Source organism: Megalops cyprinoides, chromosome 22 (assembly GCF_013368585.1).
Source record: "Megalops cyprinoides isolate fMegCyp1 chromosome 22, fMegCyp1.pri, whole genome shotgun sequence".
Classification (NCBI taxonomy): Eukaryota; Metazoa; Chordata; class Actinopteri; order Elopiformes; family Megalopidae; genus Megalops; species Megalops cyprinoides.
Window position 1 is genome coordinate 24,333,056 of NC_050604.1, and position 12,078 is coordinate 24,345,133.

The 12,078-nt window shown below is 44.6% G+C and overlaps 1 protein-coding gene across 1 annotated transcript in view; it reads right to left on the reverse strand.

Annotated features, from left to right (window-relative positions):
* The window catches only part of smox (spermine oxidase), a 19,443-nt gene extending 13,348 nt beyond the window's left edge, over nucleotides 1-6,095 (reverse strand). Inside the window, exon 1 of the mRNA XM_036516461.1 lies at nucleotides 5,973-6,095. The gene's annotated coding sequence lies outside the window, so the exon portion shown is untranslated. The remainder of the gene's footprint in view (nucleotides 1-5,972) is intronic.
* Between the last annotated feature and the right edge of the window lie 5,983 nt (nucleotides 6,096-12,078).

The following is a 12,078-nucleotide window of genomic DNA, read 5'->3' on the forward strand; positions in this document are numbered from 1 at the left end:
AACTGGGTGCATTACCTAAAAGCTACAGGTCTATTAGAAAACTGGGTGCATTACCTAAAAGCTACAGGTCAATTACAGAACTGGGTGCACTACCTAAAAGCTACAGGTCTATTACAGAATTGGGTTCATTACCTAAAAGCTACAGGTCTATTAGAGAACTGGGTGCATTACCTAAAAGCTACAGGTCTATTAGAGAACTGGGTGCATTACCTAAAAGCTACAGGTCAATTACAGAACTGGGTGCACTACCTAAAAGCTACAGGTCTATTAGAGAACTGGGTGCATTACCTAAAAGCTACAGGTCTATTAGAGAACTGGGTGCATTACCTAAAAGCTACAGGTCTATTAGAGAACTACAGGTCTGAGTGCTCGGCTTCCCTTGCGCAAGCTCCTTAGATCATATTTCTACACAAAACATGCAGCTGGATGAGGGGGAAATATGTGACACACAAGTTACACAAGTCACTCTGGGTAAACGTGTCTGCCAAGGAGAGGCACCAGGCAATGCACGTGATGTACCGATCTGAGCCGAAAACGGGCCATGCCTCACACCCCGGCGGAAACTCACAGCTCCTCGGCCGGGCGCTCAGCACGGAGCAGAGAGAATAACAAAGGGCGCGGGCCAAGGGGAGAGTGCCGTCTGACGAAAAGCAGACATCGGAAGAAAGGTATCGAGAGAGGAGAGCGAGAGACAGGATTTCATCAGACAGCAGACTAAACTATCCTGCCCCACGCCACCCCTTTCTCAGAACAGCGCCTACCTTTGGAAAGCATGTGACATGTGCTACTCTGCTTCCTGCATGTAACAAATTATGCCCCCTCCAACCCATCGCCTAGCAACACCAGATACATGCCTGCACACATTGAGGCACATGAAAAAGGAAATCATGTACACTTTACCTCAGACAAGGGTGAAAGTGTGAACTTGATGAATGCACAGAGGATCCGTGCTGTGAGTACACATTGTCCTCACCAGACTGTTAACCTGAGACTATGAGCGCCGGTTGCCATGCGTACAACGGCGGTGCCACACGACACTCGAGACGGCACATGTTTGCATGTTACATTGCGTTTCTCAGCTCACTGCTCGGGAGACACAGAGTTTGCACAGTGGCGCATCACGGTTTACATGCGATCCATTCCGCGTGGCTGGATATTTGCTGAGGAAATTCCGGCTGAGTGCCTTGTCCTGTGTTACAATAGCAGTGCTCTTCTGGGGAACTGAACCTGCAACCTTCTAGTTACAAGGCCTGCTCCTCAGCTCTGCCCCACAGTCACCCTCCCTGTATCCAGGTTTCTGCATGGTCTGCCAGGTCATAAACACAGCAGGTATCTCAAAGTGGGTGAATTTACCACACACCCCCTAAAGCCCATAACGCAATGCAAGGAAACAACCACTCTCGGGTCAAAATTAACCACATAGCAGGCTGGATTAAGGCCTGTGAACCGAGTGCTGAAAAGGAGAAAAAACGAATACACGGATTAGGCATTTATGTCTGACTAAGAGGCTGCACCTGTGATTGTACATTTATTAGGACAAGTTGGTGCAGCCCCATCACTCGGGGCCTCTGTGGTGTTAAGGGTAAATACACCCCTCATGGCTTAATATTTTAATAAATGGCCAGATTTAAATATAGTTTCACCACTACCTGGTAACAGCAAATGCCCTCCTCAAGCTTCAAGCCGGGCAACAACCAGGTTAATTTTTTTTTTTTTTTGCATTAATCCTGTCAGCAACTGTTTGGCTGACCTAAAAAGCGCTGCACTCTCTAACAGGAGTGCTCTGAAAAGCCTATTAATGCCCTCCGATTTGCCCTGGTGACGGAGGCCCACTTTCTGTGGTTCGGTTTTAACCGCTGAGTTGTAGCGAGAACAAAACAGCCGATCTCTCACGGTGTGTTTTTTTTTTTCTCTCTTACGTTTCTTTTTTTTTTTTTTTAGCTGATTCTGTCCATTCACATTTATTTAATAGCGTATGTTTTAAAACCAGACCACTGCACCGCACAGGGAGATCAGGTCTTATAATGCAGAACGGTGTATTTCATGCTTCAAAACTGACACTCTGACAGTAGCCTGGAAATACAGTGTGGCTACACTTGGTGTCTTTGTTCCATTACATTACATGACAGCAACTTGAGCTTTAAGACAACTAGACTCTGGTCCAGAATATAAACTTACTGTACCATCATGACCATAAAATGCAACCCCTTCTGGTCTCATATTTAATAATCTGAGCAGAAGAGTGTTCATTTCAATAGGACAATGTCCCAAACCCAATAGGAAGTTCATTATGTAATGGGAACACTGACTACGGTTTTACTCTAAACTCACAGAGCATCTCCAATTAAGACAGTTAAATTATGCATGCAAGACCTGAAAAAAGAGCTACAGAAACCTAAATGAAAAAACTGTGACAAACCGACAACAAAATAAAAATGTGATATGCATTTTAAATATGAATATCCATCCATGATAAAAACCTGAAAAATCTTATAAAGGCTCTCACTGCAAACAACAGCAAAAAATGAGCTCACTGTGTGAGAGTAAGATGTGTTTCAATGGTACATCTGACAACCATCAAACCGCCACTCAAAGGCAACATTGCTGGCAAAGTCGCTCTGATTTTCCATTGCATGACCGTATCATATATGCATGCACACCCAAAGCCAGCCAATGAAATCACACAGAGAGCCCCGGAAGGAGTGACATCACCCTGTTTCCTTATTTGGGCGTCTGACACATTTCCCATTGACCCCAGAGCAGAAAAGGGCGCCTGTTTGTGGCTTATGGTAAATCAGTCCCCAGGGAGCCTCGTGGCGGTGAAATGGAGGTTAGTAGACCTCTCAACCACTGAGCCCAAACTGTAGCACAGTGGTCAGCTGAGCTCGTCACCCAAGAGCTGCGGGTTTGAAACCAAGAGCAGGGGCCATTTCCCTTAAGCCTTTGGGTGACATGCATGACCTCAGCCACTGCAATAACATGAACAGTGTGTACCAGTCGGGCTTGAATGGTGTTATGCTCACACTCACTGGTCTGGGAGTGTTGTTGGCCTGGTCTGACACTGTTGCTCATTCAGTTTGAAAGGGTACACTTCTGTTCTTTTGTGCTGGGAGTCACAAAGAGCGTTGCTTAAACGTGTGTAACGTGATGTAATGTGCAACATAAATCATCCCTGGATAAGAGCTTTAGGATGGGAAATAAAAAAAGATGTTTTTGGTTTAAAGACATCTCAGCTCCACAGTTCTTAGGTTATTAATAACAAGCAGGGTCTGGATGGAGGAGATGAGTCCATCTGGTGAGCTGTACTGCCACTGCAAGTGTGCGTGATGCTGAACAGACTCCTGCACTCTGGAAAACACACCTGGACACCCCTTCAGGGACCAACATTATAAAACACCCTCTTCCTGTGCGGACTTCATGGAGGAGTGTTTCCATGGAAGTCCTGTCCCATTTCAATCCACTGCGTATTACCTGTGATTGTTTCCATGGAAATGTGTGGTCATACAGGTGCGGGAGGTGCATGTGTCAATACTTGGTTAAACATGCCATCCAAAATAAAAGCAGCATATGCTAACGTGGGCCAACATTTACGGCACATAAAACCGGACTGCTAGAAATGTGTTAGAAATTGACGTTGTCTAATATTCTATAAGTAACTATATGTATACATATGCATATGTATACATATGCAAAAATATGTGTATGTATACATATGAATATATCAAAACATCTCCTCCCCCGTTCCAACCTAATTCCCTTCCACAAAGTCTCTCGCCTTTGCCAAAACGAGAACATACCGAAAACAGCAAATCACATTGCATTTTCACATCCAAGAAACGCTATCCCTTGCGAGTGCGCACGGTGGCAGCTGATGGAGTTGACTGTAGTTTGGCTTTGATGTGGAATTCCATGTTTGATTAAATACGCTCACTTTCACATAAAAGAATGCACCTGTTACCCTGCTGATGATCCCTCTGTTGACACACACTTCAATACAAAGTAGAATCTGCAACTATTGCCTTCAGCAAATCTCGATGAAAATAACAAAGTCGAATTCGCTCATGTGGAGGCTGATTTGCGGACTGGCTAGCATGACGGGATTTGCAGACTCAAGTTTTGAGAGAGGAATTTGAGAATGGCGTCGGTATCTGCCAAAAAGGAGGCTTAATCTGCCTTGCAGCCAAAGTTCTCTATGGACACCGGCCCCTCTCATCCTGCCATTATCCTCTGCCGCTTAATGCACACGCCACATGTCACACCTTTCCTTCAAAGAGTGCGTCTGACGGAGAGACTACGCACGACCTAGAAACAGCTCCCCATTCCACGGGCTTGTCCTTTGTGACGGGGGGGGGGGCAAGTGAGGTTAAAGGCCCGTCTGTCAGCGTCTGTGTTCCGAAGAGGCCGTTCACAGCTGATTTCAAACCATGGACGCACACTTTAAATTACCAACCCAAACACGTGCATTAACGTGCTAACGTGACAACTCACTTCCGAACACTTTCAGCTTTAAGACAGACCGTGGCGCTCGGCCAGAGCCAAAACATTCCACGCCTCCTCCCGTGGCTCTGTTCCGGGGAACATATCCAGGGCTCTCATCTTTAGACGTTCCCCGCCAGTGTCAAATATCTGGAAGTCGTTGTGACCGGTTCACCACGTAAACAGGAGCACAGTGCCCAAGCGAGAACGGCAAATGTAAACCGTTCTGAGACTGTCCTCCCCTTCGTTAAGACGTCTGGGTACATTTTCGCCTTGACGAAAGAAAAAAAAACGCGACCAACGTATCCAGTGGTGAAAAACAGCTGTCTGACGTTTGACATGGTACCAGCGATGAGTAATGGTATTGCTCTTTTTAGGCTCATTTTAGTCACACCACACACTCATATTCAGTGATAGTGTGTAAGGCATGCTCTCCTTCAGCGCCGAAATGATGATGCAATTACAACACCACAGGATCAGGCTTGGTTCGTTTCAGGTTTCAACAGGTACATGTGTAGAACTGTACCCCCCCCCCCCCCCCCCCCCCCCCCCGAAAAAGAAGAAAAAAAAACACATAAACCTGGTGAAAAACTGCGATGTGCTTTGTTTCCAAAAAGCACCTCCCGTCACACAAAGGATTGATGTATACTATTTGGGACTGTATTCATTTCACCACGTCTTTGTTTAAAGTTAAACGGAAAATATTAAAAACAGATTATATATTTTATATATATTATTTTGAAGCAGTTTGTTTTCTCGATCGATTGCAGTTTTTTTAACGGAACATCCTTTGGAAAAGTGTTGAGTTAGCGGTGAGAAGACTGTTTTCTTCACTTCGCGTACACAAAACCGCATCACCCGGCGTTTTAGAGTTGCCTCAAGTTTCGCCTGTGCGCACCACGTTTAAGGAAGTCCGTGCGCTCCAGTTCACGGAGTTAAAGAGTGTCACAGCTGTATGATCACTGCCACGTAAAGGAGCGAGAATGCCAGTGTGGCACTACTAACAGAGATTTTTAAAAGATGAACCGCACTGAAGCGTCCTATTGCGCAATTACACGACAGTCCCCAGTTCAAAACATCTGTGTCAAACTCGATAACATGTATTTATCACATCGATAAAAACGAAAATAGGGAATGTGTTCTTTTCGCGTAATATGCGCAATATATCGCTCTCTATCAAATTGGACTGGTAAAGAACAGACAAGAAAGAGGGCACAATGTGTACTATCCGTTATATTAGCACAAATGCTATTGTTAGATTAACGGCAGTTGAACGAAGATGATAGAAAACACATTAATGTCACGAGACAATTCATGTACCGCCGTTAAATAACAGTGCAACTAATAGGTTATTGCGCGCTGTCAGCCTCAAGTCGGCTGTGTTTACTTGCTCAATGTTTACGGCTTTAGCTGTCTAATGTAATCGCACCAAAAAGCCGCCGACCGTGAGTGCAAAAACTCGAAATATTACATGCTCTGCTGAAAATGCCTGTTACCTGACTCCGATCGTCTTCAGCATAAAGCGTCCGTACGGCTCCCGTTTCCTTTGTGTTTTCCTCTTGTCTCCGGCTCCGCTTTGTATTTATGTGTGCCGTGAAACCAGAAGAAGCCAGTTCCCCGTTGTCGCTGCCTACTCGCTGAATAAATATGAGAAGCCGTGACGCTCCTGCGAAAGACCAACCCAGTGTGGTCGTATGTCTTGAAAACATACATGTGCATTGGTTGCGGTTGTGGAGTCGCGCTTCGCTGTCCCGTTTGCACGTTCACAATTCCAATTATATCTTTTTATTTATTGTGTTACCGGTAGCGAACGCGAAATGTATGTCATTTGACGCCAAACTACAACGTAAAAACCGACTGTTTACATTTCGGTAAAGCTGAATTTGCACGTCTTAGAAGCGATTTTTTTTTTCTCTCGAATTTCGCAAGTATTATTTCAGGCGTTATTCAACATACCGTCGGCTCCATATCCACGGGCAAGCGCCACATAACGTAGGGAGAGCTGAAGTGCACCGATGAAAAGTGTATAGTTCTCTTAATTGGTGGTGGTAACAACAGACTAGCCATACAAAGAGCTCTTTGTCAGTTCTTTCCTGCAGATTACAGAGAGCTGTTGGCAAAGCAAACCCGCTTCTCAGTGACCATCCATCACTGGCTGGTTCAAGAATCAGAAATCAACCGTCGTCTGCCGGCAGGCTGTTATAATCCTCAAACATCAATCTTTCTTTTAAAACTGCGTTGATTAGAGTATCGGCCTGCTCTTATTACAGGGTAGAAAAATTGGGCCAGGCCTCAAGACGACGTGGCATGCCATTTTTTTTCTCTCTCTCTCAGTGATCAGAGTCGACTGACCGTCTTTATCAAGGTGACTGATTAACTAAAGAACGTAAGTGCGCGATACATTTTGCCTGTAGATACTGGCGCAATCTGCTCTTCTTTTGGAAATAACTGAAAATGACGCCTGACATTCATCACATGTGGACCGTGCCAAATGCACCAGGAAATCAAAGGGACAGAATGTCACAAAACCGAAGGACACACCAACACTTAAACAAACAAAAATACACCTTTTTGCCAAAGTGGTTGTGCAAGGAATTCCCACTGTTTTTTAAAGAAAGTGTTTAAAATATTCCATTTAAGGTTTAATTTAAGATTAATGTTTCACTGCATGCAGATTTGCACCTGACATGTAAAATGCAGGACATTTAAATGACCCCAGTTACAAAAAATAAGTGCATGGAATGGTTTTGGGATGACATTGATCAGTTATTTTTTATTTATTTATTTGTTTATTGAGCACAAAGGCAGGTGTGAATCTACACACTATGAATTTTAAGGAAAAAGAAATGTTTTAATGCAAACAAAAAGCTGAATTACTTATGCATTGCCTGACCTTCCAGCTTGTTGCATGAGCATCTTTGCTGTAACACCATCAATTAAGAATATTTTGGTCAGATTTTCAGTTATATTATAAATGTGGTACAATGAACGGACATGTTTTAATGGCCAGCAGTGTATTTTTTGCTCCTATCGTCAGGAAACATCTATTTTGTCTGCTATTTGAAAGATAATTGGTGTTACACCCCGGGGGTTCATCTGGGGCCGTTCTCTGACTGGGTGTTGCGCGTCTGGTACTTTGACCTGTAAAAGCTCTTGCGATTGTTTCCATTTGCTGTTTCTTGGGGTTTTAACAAAAACAGATTAGCAGGAAAAACTGGGTAATTAAATCAAGGGGTCCCCTCCTAGAAATGTCATCAGCGTTTGTCTAGGAATCAGCCAATAATCACTGGAGTTCGCTTAGTGTGGCACCTCCTTTCCTGTCCTTGTTTCAATAGGATTTATTCTAGGTTCATTATAAACATGAATCCCCTCTGAAGCCGTCATTGGATTAATAGCCTCCGTGTTGTTTGGATCTGACGGCTCTAGTCTAAAGAACAACAATTTTTGTAGGTTTTGAACTGCCCTCTGCTAAAGTCTGCACTGTTAACTTGAACACAATGCACGCTTACTTGTTGACTCAAAAAGAGTATTATTAAAGACATTTTTATTTGTCACTTTATTTACAGTAGGTAGCAGGGACAAAACTGTGTTTGACCATTCATTAGTTACATTACATTACATTACATTCATTTAGCAACGCTCTTTGTGACTTCCAGCACAAAAGAACAGAAGCGTACCCTTTCAAGTTGAATGAGCAACAGTGTCAGACCAGGCCAACAACACTCCCAGACCAGTGAGTGTGAGCATAACACCATTCAAGCCCGACTGGTACACACTGTTCATGTTATTGCAGTGGCTGAGGTCATGCACGTCACCCAAAGGCTTAAGGGAAATGGCCCCTGCGCTTGGTTTCAAACCTGCAGCTCTTGGGTGACAAGCTCAGCCTGACCACTGTGCCACAGTTTGGGCTCAGTGGTTGAGAGGCCTGGTAGACCAGCCTCCATTTCACCGCCACGAGGCTCCCTGGGGACTGATTTACCATAAGCCACAAACAGGCGCCCTTTTCTGCTCTGGGGTCAATGGGAAATGTGTCAGACGCCCAAATAAGGAAACATATATTAGTTATATACATGCCTGTTTGTTAGTTTTACATGTCTTTATTTGCAAGGAGTATTTAAAATGGCTTTTCAGTTTTAGGACTTCCACAGGGGCGGACACCTGAAATTAAGCCAAGCGTGACACAGATGTATGTACCATTTATGAACTTCTGCTTTACTGTACACCCACCATCACCACCGCACAGGAAAGAACCGGCTTTCTGTCTTTGCAGTTTTCAAATCAGAACATGCCTGCTACACTCCAAAGGCTGACAGATTGGCTGGGCTCGGCTTCATGACCGCTTAATATGTATAAATTCACTCTTGTACGGTTAATCCCTGTGTTCATATTTAATTCATATTTGTTCTAATGAATAATGAGTACTCTGCTGCTTCACATTATCTCACCTGCCTTTCTCAGTTGTCTTACCCTTTTAGGTATGAGGTGGTTATATGAACGTAACATCTGAATGTAACATATGGGTATCTGTGTATAAGTACTGTGTTACCTTTTCTTGTTTTTGATTTTTGATTTTTTTTGTCTCGCTTTTCCATCCGTAGCTTCACTGTCACAGGCACACTGTAGTAGTTATGTAGTCAGAAGCATAAGTGGTGAATCGCGATGGTCTCAGCTATAGGAAGTTTAAATACATGGATGAAACATTTCTTTCTGGTTAGTGTGGCCAGGCAGTAATCAGTAGTTTAATGTAGCCACAGTTAAATCGAAAGCAGAATGCTTTAGCTGAGGGCAAAGCTGTGTTATTACTATTTTTTTCTTTCTGGCTGGCATGTTATTATTTCGATTAAGCAGACTTACGGTGGATTTAGGCAGCATTCCTGGAGGTCTGCCTCTCATTACAGCTCATCTATTGTTAAACAGTGACTACCGAGAAGTCTGAGTCACACACACACACACACACACACACACACACACACACACACACACACTCACGTGCACATGCGCGCACACACACACACACACACACACACACAAATACATACACACAAACACATGCTCACACACACAAACACATGCACACACACATACACACACACACACACACTCACGTGCACATGCGCGCACACACACACACACACACAAATACATATACACAAATACATGCTCACACACACAAACACATGCACACACACATACACACACACTCACGTGCACATGCGCGCACACACACACAAATACATACACACAAACACATGCTCACACACACAAACACACACACAAACACATATATAGAATCACAGCACAATCTAAGTACAATCAAAACGTACAGTCAGAGGATGACGAATGTTGCTCTGCCATTTAACCTGTTGTTCCAGCCGAAATGATCTGACACTCGGGAGACACCATGAGGGTCAGGATGATGGGAGGGAAATTACCATCACAAAGGCATGTTCGCTGTTCCACGCCCTTCCAAACGCATTACAGTGCTGTCACATGTCCTGAGAAAGGAGGGCATCGGTTTACGGTGATAAGCGTAACAGAGGGGGCTTTATCTCCGGTGCTGGGTACGCGATGGCCGATCGCGTCCTCCTGAGACATCGTATTCCAAATCCCTCACGCTCCCCTTTCAGGATAATCAACATTTCCGTTTAGCTGCCCTTCTGGTCATTAAAAAACCCTGACAGGGGTGTGAAGCGTGTACCAACGTGCGTGTCATAGGGGGTGCTGAAACAGATGGCCCATTGTTCCTCATTTCGACGGACGCCCACTGCCCCAGTGACCTCGCCGGGCCCTTTGTGGATGTCAACACATACAAGCTGCAGTATCGCATCCTCAACGGCCTCCTGCCCAGGCCTCGGACCCGTAGCGGCTCCTGCAGTATCGCCCTCCAAGCCCTGCATCCGTCTGAACGATAAGTCCCGCACTCCCATTCACTGAGGAAAAGGTGCTGGGTCTTTTTGGTGCAGGAAGTCCTGTGAATGAGGAAGAAGAGAGTTCAGGTCACATGACTGTCTTGCCCTGTCAAGGGTAAGACCAGCGTGTAGAGATAAAGCAGCTGCCAAATTACAAACAAAAAACCTCTCTGTGGCTTGAATAAGCCACTACAAAGGAAAAAAAAATCAGAACAAAACAAAAATGGATTTTCATACAGTGGACATATGTGGCAAAATTGAATCCCGGGGCTTATGTCTGTACCATGTGATCAAAGCAGGACTTCAGCGGAGGCGGCGGGTGAAAACACAAGGGGATTAGCGTTTGTATGCACATTCCTGAGGTCTGGCCTCCAGATGTGCGGCGGTTCAAACAAACCGGTGCACGCAGGGCAAGGAACGTCAGCTGACGCGGCCCGCAGGACAGTTGACACGCCGCGCCTCTTTTTCAAAACTCTCGATTTCGCCCGCGGTTCCTGAAAGGCCGTGGCCCCACACTGCCCTCTCTCACTTGCTTCGGAGAGGAGAGAGAGAGGAGTGATGGGAAAACCTGGGGCCCATTCTCAGGGATCCTCGGTTCTTTCAGGCAGCTTTGGTGACTCATGTTTTCCTGGTTACTCTCAAACCCAAGCACAAGTTCTGTAAAATTCACTGGAAAGAGGAAACTGGTAATTATTTGCTTGAATTGACAGTACAAGACAGCCATGTCAGGTGTTTCAGGGTCTTTCAAAATTACAGCAGTCCACAAAAAAAGCACACAGGTCTACAGAAGGTGAATTCTGCAAATGAGTTTGAACTTTCAGGTCTAAGTTTACATTTGCCTTAAATTAAGACATCAAATCAAATAAACACACTAAAAAAGGGGCTGATGTCCACAGAGCTCTTTATTTATCTACTGACTGAAGACCAGTGAATTCAGTGGAAAGTTAAGACTTGACAGCTATGAGGTCTTATCTTCTTAACGCTTAATCACCTCGAAAAAAGACAGGAACAAATGTCTCTGGAACCGGACGTACTTTTTTTAAGTCATATTGTCTCCTGTTTTCCTCTCTTTCTGTATTCCTCTCTCTTTGTTGACATGTTGTAATTGCAAAACACCCCGTGGCAGTTAGCTGCAAATTAAGTCTGTCGGTGTTGCGGTTCAGTGGTGGAAAGAGTTGGAGGCCGAGAGGGATGAAGGCAGGTCACTAACCAGTCCTCCATGATCCTGCATCGTAATGAACTCTTGCCGATTAGAGGCAAAAAAAAATTCCGTGTCACTAGGGTGACAGGTTTCCTAATTTAAGAAACTGAAAACGTGATCGTACCTGTGTGCAAATGCACAGGTAACTCTGTGACTTGCCTGTACTTTGGAACCAAAAACATTCACGTGGGTCCGGGAACTGTTATTATGAATGCTTACTGCTCTTCGAGCCTTTTATTAAATACGCCATTTAGTGCTGAGCCTGTTGAGCCTGCCCTTCAAAGAGCGATGTTCTCAATATAAAAGCCCAAAAAAACTGAAACTAACATGTCTCCAAGTGGAGGAGAGGAGAGGCAAAACTAGGGTGAAATGCAGCAGATGAAATCCACAGACATAGCTAGGAAAGTAAGGAATTATGGGTAACTGAAATGTCTGACTTTGCATAGAGATGGTAGAGATTTGCAGCAGTAGCATAGCAGGTAACATAAACGT